This window comes from Egretta garzetta, unplaced genomic scaffold (assembly GCF_000687185.1).
Source record: "Egretta garzetta isolate BGI_Z169 unplaced genomic scaffold, ASM68718v1 scaffold96, whole genome shotgun sequence".
NCBI classification, from domain to species: Eukaryota; Metazoa; Chordata; class Aves; order Pelecaniformes; family Ardeidae; genus Egretta; species Egretta garzetta.
The window spans coordinates 111699-120366 of NW_009259965.1; the positions used below are offsets into that span (position 1 = coordinate 111699).

At 40.5% G+C, this 8668-nt stretch overlaps 1 protein-coding gene across 1 annotated transcript in view; it reads right to left on the bottom strand.

Annotated features, from left to right (window-relative positions):
* ABHD5 (abhydrolase domain containing 5, lysophosphatidic acid acyltransferase) overlaps window positions 1-3698 on the bottom strand; it is a 23735-nt gene extending 20037 nt beyond the window's left edge. The window contains exon 1 of the mRNA XM_035895708.1: window positions 3680-3698. The gene's annotated coding sequence lies outside the window, so the exon portion shown is untranslated. The remainder of the gene's footprint in view (window positions 1-3679) is intronic.
* Window positions 3699-8668: the final 4970 nt, after the last annotated feature.

An 8668-nucleotide genomic window follows, 5' to 3' on the forward strand; every position in this document is an offset into this window, starting at 1 on the left:
CTGGTGTCAGTATGCGGTAAAGTGGGTGATGTAACACCTGCATCTCAGGCCACCCTCACCACCAGCAGATCAGATCTAAAAGGTTATTTATTCCCTCCATTTTGCCAATTCAACTGTTTTGTGGCTGCTCTCTATCAGACTTGTGAAATGATTCAGCTTTAAAAGAAACTATGTTTTAAACCAGATAATTATGGAGACCCAGCTACAGAGAAGCCAAACAGTTAACCAGCGGACCTACACGCTAACAAGCTGGGGAAAAAAAAAAAGACTAGCAAGGCAAGGTGGAGGATGGCAAGATTTTAAGTCAAGAACTGCCACTGACAGACAGTAACATATATTCATGACCTCAGTCAGTGTGGATTTAACCGGGCAGCGATGTCTCAGGAACAAGGCCCAGGATATGGTTTCATGAGAGCTTTAAGAGCATAACCAATTTTAGGAGTCCTTGTAGTCCTTCGTTCCTGTCCCCAAAGTGCAGCATGTTCTTTAGCGCTTCACTTTTCTGAGCATAATGAATACTGTCAGAATCATTCAGGCATACAGAATCTATGTACAGTAACTGTTATTGCAAAGGCTGTATATCCAGGGGCAGAGCTTCTGCACGTATAGTAGAAGTCAGATGTAGCAACCTCAACAAAAATTTGAATGAGATGTTCCTAGGACTAAAATTAGGCTCTGGCAGTTGCAGAAAAACATCAGGAGAAGAAATATATTCCATGTTCCACTTCCTAATCATTGCATGAAAAGACCAAAAATGCTGTAAATCCTCAGGGAAAGACCTTGAGGAGCATACTAAAGAGGCAAGACCCAGAAGCATGAATTAGGAGTATGGCATAGGAACAAAAAACCTCAATCCTTTAACGAATGTCTGTTTACCATTTTTATGAGGTGACTGAAAAAATTGTATTTTTTTTTGTAAATTGTTTTGAATGGGTTAAAAAGGAAACAATTTTTTTCTCCCAGATGACATTATAACCCTGCCTATAAAGTTCTGTTTAGTAGAGTTTCAAGCCAAGATGTTCCATGCAATTAGATGTTGTGAAACTCTTGGATACCTCAGTAACATTAAAATAGAATGTTTTGAAAACCTCTGCATAATATTTCTAGGAAGTGTAATGTACATCAGCCCCATTCCAATAAAAAGCCCATGAGAGGTTATTGCAGAATATTGCTGCACTGGGTCAGAGGTAAAACCAATGCATTCCTCATGTATTTACTGCATTTTGAACTCTGTATTCAGAACATTCAACATCAGAACTAATGTAAAAATTCAGAAGAAAATTTAATTATTGTCTCTATTTATATTAACAGTGCTGAACAGGACTACCACTTATCAAAATTAACCTGAGAATATAAATAATGAATGTGTATCCATAACCAATGAGCAGTTTCTGGCTATTTTAATGATACTGAAGTTTACAGCATTATTTAAATTCATTTGAGCAACCTGAGCATTTGGGCAGTGGAGAGGACCTACAGTTCTGCTCCCTCCCATCCTGAACTTCAGCCACAGGTATGCCTTGCTGGAATACCATGCATCATTGCGGCTCCCTCCCCATTTTCTTTTCTGTCTCCTAGTATTGCCTTTTTTTTTTTTTTTTTTTTTAATCCATATGTATCCTTTTTATATGTTTTTGTCATCTCTTCCATCCCCTTTCTAGCTGTACCCAAAGGTGTCCATTTCAGGGTATGTGCTTTTTCAGTAGGTACCACAAGAATGCAGTTTATCTGCCTCCCACGCCTGCAATCCGTAAGGCTCACACTGCCTACAAAGCTGTGTTAGCACCCAATGCAAGAAACCATTTAAGCCTGTGTGCAATAATAGAGAAACCATGCATGTGGTCATACAGCTATTACTTACTCCTATTACTGCCCACTGCCATATAGGTTGCAAATCTACAAACAAGGGCAGTGTCCTACCGTCCTTCAAAATGTCACAAAGTCTTCTCCAGTCAGGTTGAAGTCAGGCCACAAACATACTGCAGAACAGAGAACTAATTACTTCTAACAAGCTTTCAGAAACACCGTTCCTCCCTAACTTACAACACTCTCTAACATAAAGGCATTTCCCCTTAAAAACTTTACAGTCCGCTAACTGCTAACAGTAACCAGCTAAGCAAGCCCTCAGTCATTTCCTCCATCTCTTTTAAGGACCCATTATTTTATATTTTGATTTAAAAGCTAAAATCAAACACAACCTAGAGAAAAAAATCTTATTAGCAACTACAGACCAGGTATGGAAGAATACAGAGATAAAGATGCAGAGGAAAGGGGGAGCTGCACAGTCCCACTAAAACTACTCGACCTTGTGACAGAGATCACGTGTGTAACACACAGGTTAGGTACCACTGAGGACCTACATCCCTCTGCCTCCTCCACAGTAATTCACGTCTGATAGCACTGCCACAGCTGCTAACTGTTTTTACAAGCAACAGGCTGCATTAGGAATTTGTGAAGAAAAGCATAATTAAAATAAAGAAAATGAAAATTTCCTCTTGGTGCCCTTCAGATGTTGCATAACTTTCTACTACTTTCATTTTATCCGTCCACTATGTACTCTTGCTGCCCTTCAGATACTGCATAACCTCAACCTTGCTTAAACCTTATTTGCCAGCATTCTCATACCTACCATGACACAGGCCCACATTTCAGACCGTGCCCAAGTTCCATCAAGCAGGACAAGAACAAAACACACATGTAACAGGCACCTCCCATAAATCTGCACCATTGCCCACCCACCCTCTACCCCACGTATCTTTTGTTTATATTCGATAGCATATTATGCACAATTTAGGTCACAACTGAGATGGATGTTTTCATTTTTCCATAAGGAGCCACATAAGAACATAGGTAAAAGCCTATCTAAAGCACATGATTATTTCCCTTAGCTCCAAACACGCTACACACCAACCCTCCTTGTATTAGAGTGTTAACACACACCGAAGATGGGTTGTTTCACTGCAGATCATTAGAACAGCTTCTATGTTGTGTTCCTTTATCATAGTCACCTAGAGTGACTAACAGTTACCTATGTGAAATTTCAAGAACTGGTATTCAACGTTTTGGGCTACCTAGCCTCATTTCCACTTCTTGGACAACCTAAGAAGTGCACAACCCTTTTCATAACAGACTGTTTTGTGTACACACCTAAACTGCAAATGCTTTAGATGTCAGGGAAGTGTAAGTAGTCTTAAAAATAGGCAAGAAGCTAAATGTGTCTAAAAAGCCATTGCATCAAATGTCCCCTTATGGAAAGGTACAATATAATTTATAAGCCTTTAGTGTCACCATGACAGTTACTAAATGTAATCAAGAAAAACTATTCTACAATAGTCTGCTAGGACTAACCCACCCCATTTCTTTTTTTTTCCTCATTGCAATACCCTTCTCTTCCTCACTTCAATATATGAGTGGACTTTCCCTAAGGCAATAGGCGCTCTTGCATCTTTTGTTACAGAATGCATTTTAACGCCTGTATCTTCCCCTCCTTTCTGTAGTCTCCTATGATCTGAGTTTTCTATTACAACTCATTCAGAGCATCTTCCTCCTCCGCCATTCCTCACCATGGTTTCTTGGTGTCACTTAAAATCCTCCTCTTTTACCCTCTTAACCTTATTCCAGACTGACCTCATTCCCTTACACAGATTCACTGACTCACAAATCTCTCTTCTCCACTGACCTCTCTCCTGCTGTTCAGCTTCTCATCTGGATCTTTCAGAGCCAACGCAAACACAGACGCTCACCTTTCCTCCCATGCCCTCTTCTCTCTGGCTGTCAATGTACAAAAACCTATCCTGAAAGAATGTCAGAGTTGCAAGGAAATACTGAAAAGTTATGAAACATGAGAACCAAAATTTTCTCAACAGGCAATCTTCATAAACCACTATATAAGAGGGAAGAGAAAAGACACTTTAATAATGTATCGGTTGGGAAAGCTGTTCAGATTCTCCCATAAAAGTTCAGAAAAGTCAGAGATCCTCTTAGCACAGCTACTTTTGTAGGGGTAGGTCTCTAACTGGGCCTACCAGTCCCCTAGTAGGCCCTAAAATCTTTGAATATACCCAACTGCATGCAACACTGGCTGAAGTTTGCGTTCTTCAACGACTTATAGTCACCAACACTGTGGCAACCCCACAGCTAGTTGCCCCTCTAGATTTATGATTCTATTAAGGCAGTCTCCCTCAGGAACCACAAAAAACTACAAAGAACTAAAGAATTATCTGAAAAATCACAAACATTATTTGCTGAATTATAAATTAAAGGTATGGGATGCCCTAATTTTACTTGGTTTGTATTGAAACTGTGAAAGAAAGTCCAGGGGCCTCACTGTCACCTCATGGACCAATCTTGACCAAGGCTGTGGTCCTTCGATGACTCCTTGCCAGCAGTTCTGTCATCTAATTTCCTGCTAAACTGAGGGAGCTTGAAAAGGAGTAGGTAAATGTATAAATAAGGTCTACCTGAAATGTAAAAATCCCCTTCGCAAAGGTAAGTACATTACGTATAACGACAAAGGACCAGTGTGAAATGGGTGAAGCAAATGAAAAAAAAATTAACAAGGAAACTCTTCTCTGAATTTCTGTCCTAAGCCCAAGTCAAAAAATACCCGTAAGTAAGGGAATCCAAAGAGTAGTCAAAACCAAGTAAAAAGAGCTGAACAGATCATCTACTTCTATATACTCACTGCACTTTTTTTTTTTAAACCTTTTTCCATAATCTTTGCCTATGGTTGTCAGCCAGGAAAAGCTGAACATTACTGTTCTATCTCCTATGGTGTTTAATCAAGCCTCTCACAGGGGCATTTAGACGAGACTTCCTTGTCCAGGGACAGGGCCACAACCACACTGCCATGAACATCTTTTCTTCTGCCACTGGAACGAGAAGATAGCTCCTATTAAATTTTGCCATCTTTTCCTCTCTCCCTTGAGTCTATATTGGGGGAGAAGAGAGATCTTCCTGATCACCATAGATTTTCCCTTCCCAAATTCATACAAGGACAGGAGAACTGTTTGAAACAATCCTACAAATGCTTGAAAACCTGCTCATAAATATACTTTCAGATGAGCACACAAATGTAACGCAAAAGGTGTTAAGCACCAAAGCTATGACTGACACAACCCTGCCAGTAAAAACAACAAAACCAGAAAAGAGGAAGGAAACGTTCTTCAACGTTTTCCCACATATGCTTACCACACTGCGCTTATATCTCACTCCCTCTTTAAAAATGCAAGCTGTAGGTCCCAGACCTGCTGTCCATCGCCCGTGCTATAGGAAAGGCCCTTAGAAATAGTCTCCTTTTATAGAGAAAAGTAAGCAAGATCCTGCTTTCAGCAGTCTATCCGCTCAGCTTGCGTTAAAACCCAAATAACGTAATGAGCAAAAAAAATCTAGCAAAAATTTTGAGTTGAGAGCATCCCTTCATGCTGTAATATTATGCTTTAACGTACCACCGTGATAGTCCTGTGAACTATCCTACTAACAGGCCGACACAGGCTCTGTTAAGCCAAATAAACTATTCCTCTTTTAATTAATCAAACAGCTCACTTCACAATTATAAAAAGAATTCTGTAATACAAACAAGCTTGAAGGATAATACAAAAATAATTGTAATTATTGGTGTTGCCGTGTATGTTTTCACATATTACTCCAAGCCATTATTTTGTGGGACTACAGACCACTTACAGGCACTTTGATGAAGGCTTGTGAATACAGATCCCTTACAATTTTTGTTTTAAAGAAATCTACTTCACTTACCTCAGGGGGGGGAAACCCTAGCATTCCGGGTTTGGGATTTTTTCCATATATATAGATACATTTAGTAATTGCTACTACTACTTATATTACAAGCCATAAGCAGCTCCAGTGAATCCAGAGTGAGTAGAAGTGAACTGAAGACTGGCAAAGGGTTTATGCTAGGCATAAGTCTGCATGTCTACAACTTATGCAGAGAAGGTCCAAGGCTGGGAAGAGATTTGGAAATAGTTAGCAGGTGGCACGTTCCCTGAGCAATCCCTTCCAGGACGAAGACCAAAATATTTTATTAGTTAATAGTCTCATTAAAAGTTAGGACTATGGCAACAGTATCTTTCAGCTGGGATCTTCTAGAGAATAACTGAGCCACTGCTGTTCTGTTTTCACCACACTTACAGAGTTACCGGATTTCAACAAACTGAGCAGGTTGCAGAACAAGTTGAGTCACGCTATTTTTTTCAAAGTGGTAAAGTAATCTTCATGTTTATTCTTCCTATACACCTGTCACTAACAATTTAACCCAGGGTTTTGATGGTATATTGTAACTCTTCCTCTCACTGCCATGGAGTTTTAAATCCAAAAATATTTAATGCATTTCACTTGTTTATACATTTCTCCGGGGTATTGAGCTTTGCTCAACTTGGAAAGATGAAGAAATGCTAATTTTGCCTATCGTTAGAAACAGACCAATAAAAGCACTAACAACTTGCTGCACCTAACATTTCATCAAAGCTCGATGCACTTTCTGAATTCATGGAAAAGGATGAGATTTTGTTCTTAGAAGTCTTTAGGGAATTGGGGGGCTTACTCTGAAAGATTTCACATCAAATGGCCGGATTGTTCAGAAGGGGGACACTGACAACATCCTGAAAATCAGCCCCCTTTAAAAGCTATCCAGCCGAGCAAACCGTGATGAGGAACTTGTCATAATCCTTTTGAAAACTTAGCCTGTGACTCCTAACCCTACATCCAGATCATCCAGTGTTACCGTCCTGCAATCCTGACAGGCTACTGAAGTTGAGGGTGCTTGGCATGGTCTCCGCAGCACTCAGCACTCCATGTGATCAAACCAGACAGCTAATACAGTTCAGGCTAATGCGCTGAATGAACACACAAACAAAACAGGTTGAGGCAGAGCTATTTTAAGACTCTTACTTAGAAAACCCGTAAACTATCAACAAGAGACTTTACAAATGATGTGTATTTTATGAATGTGAACGGGTCAGAAAGAACACAGCACCAAGAAGGTGAGACTGTAGTTTCAAACGGGTAATGTTGCAGAAGGCGGGGTGAGGGGGAAGATTATGTTAAAAAGCTATTTTAAGTTTGAGGGAAGGAGGAGAGCACAGTTACAGCACAGACGAAACTGCACAGTGCTTTGAAAGGGAAGCCTTTGAAGTTTATAGTTGAGAAGAGAATGCTGTGTACATATGGGGATAAAGGCATTGCAGGGAGTTTGGAAGAGATGGACAGTCCAGTTCTGGCCCGATTGAGCTGGCAGAGAAGCAAAATACATAAGACGAAATACCAAAGCCAGAAGTTGGAAAAAGGACTAAAAAGAGAACAAGACTGAGAATGCAGGTAGTTTTGAAAGGTCACAGAACAGACATGTAACATAACAAGATGCAAATAGTAACATCCTTGATATGAAGTCATGAATACACACCATGATTTTCATGGCAGGAGCTGAAGAATTTAAAGTGCAATTTCTCAAAATAACACAAGACTTAATTATGAGAGAAGGAAGACAGAGAAGGCAAGAAATGAGTTTTTGAGGGCCAGGCAATCAGCAATGAGATACATCATCCAATACTTAAAGGATGGAGAAACAGGGAAAACTCATGTAAACAATGCATACAAAGCACATTACACATGTGACAGAGGGGATAAAGCACATGTATGACTAGAGCACAGCCAGATATTTTCTGACAGAGTATTTTTTGGACTAGAACCATAAAATATGATGGAACAAACTGGGAGATAAGTGACGAGCAGACGTATTAAGTATGTTTGCTGAACACTTAGAGATAGGATGACTGTCTTATTCTATAGCGGGATAAAGGAGGACAGACAATATATTTGGGGACAATGGGAGGGTATAAGAACAGGTCTGTACTGGAAGCTGAAGTGTACCACGAGAAATAAAACTGAAAGGCAAGGTATGAGAAGGCATACACGAGTAATGTGACTGAAAGAAGAGCACTTGTAACTTGATTATTATGGAACTGGAATATACAGAGGCAAAAGATACAGTGCGGAACTATGCCATTTCAGGCAGAGGAGTGATTAATAGCTATAATGAAGTCATATATCGAGGGTGTGAGTAAGCAGTTACAAACAAGTATTAGGGAGATATGTTAAGAACAGGGGCAAGATAATACATGCCAGAGGAGTTATTTTGGTAGATGTGAATGCCTTGGGATAGTGAAAGAAAAGGTTAGTAGAGGTAGCTGGAGATGAGGTAGGTCGCCAGTACTAGAAAAGGGGAAAGTTAGAGCAACAGCATACAGGCCTATAATTCAAAGATGTGCTCTCATCTCCTATTTGTATCAAGGATTACGTAGACGAATGACGATACAGTGGCAGAGAGGCTGACAAGCCTTCCCATCCGCTCTACATCTAAGTGAACGTATAGAACGGATGGAATAAGAAGATAGGGTATTTCTATGTACAGGGAGACTTGCAAAGGCGCAGAAAAGCAGGGGCAGCAGTATTTACAGGCATGTGCACACTGGCCTCTGGGGTGCAAAGGAAGGGTAGGTGTCAGTAAGAGCGTGCACATATTTGCCAAAGCAGAGAAGGCAGCAAAAGGCGCGCACATACACATAGGTAGGTGTGCAATTGCAAAAGCCGGGCCAGGAACGACGAGGCCCGCACGCCCAGGGTGAAGCAGCGGGGGGGCACGGCGCTTGCGGGG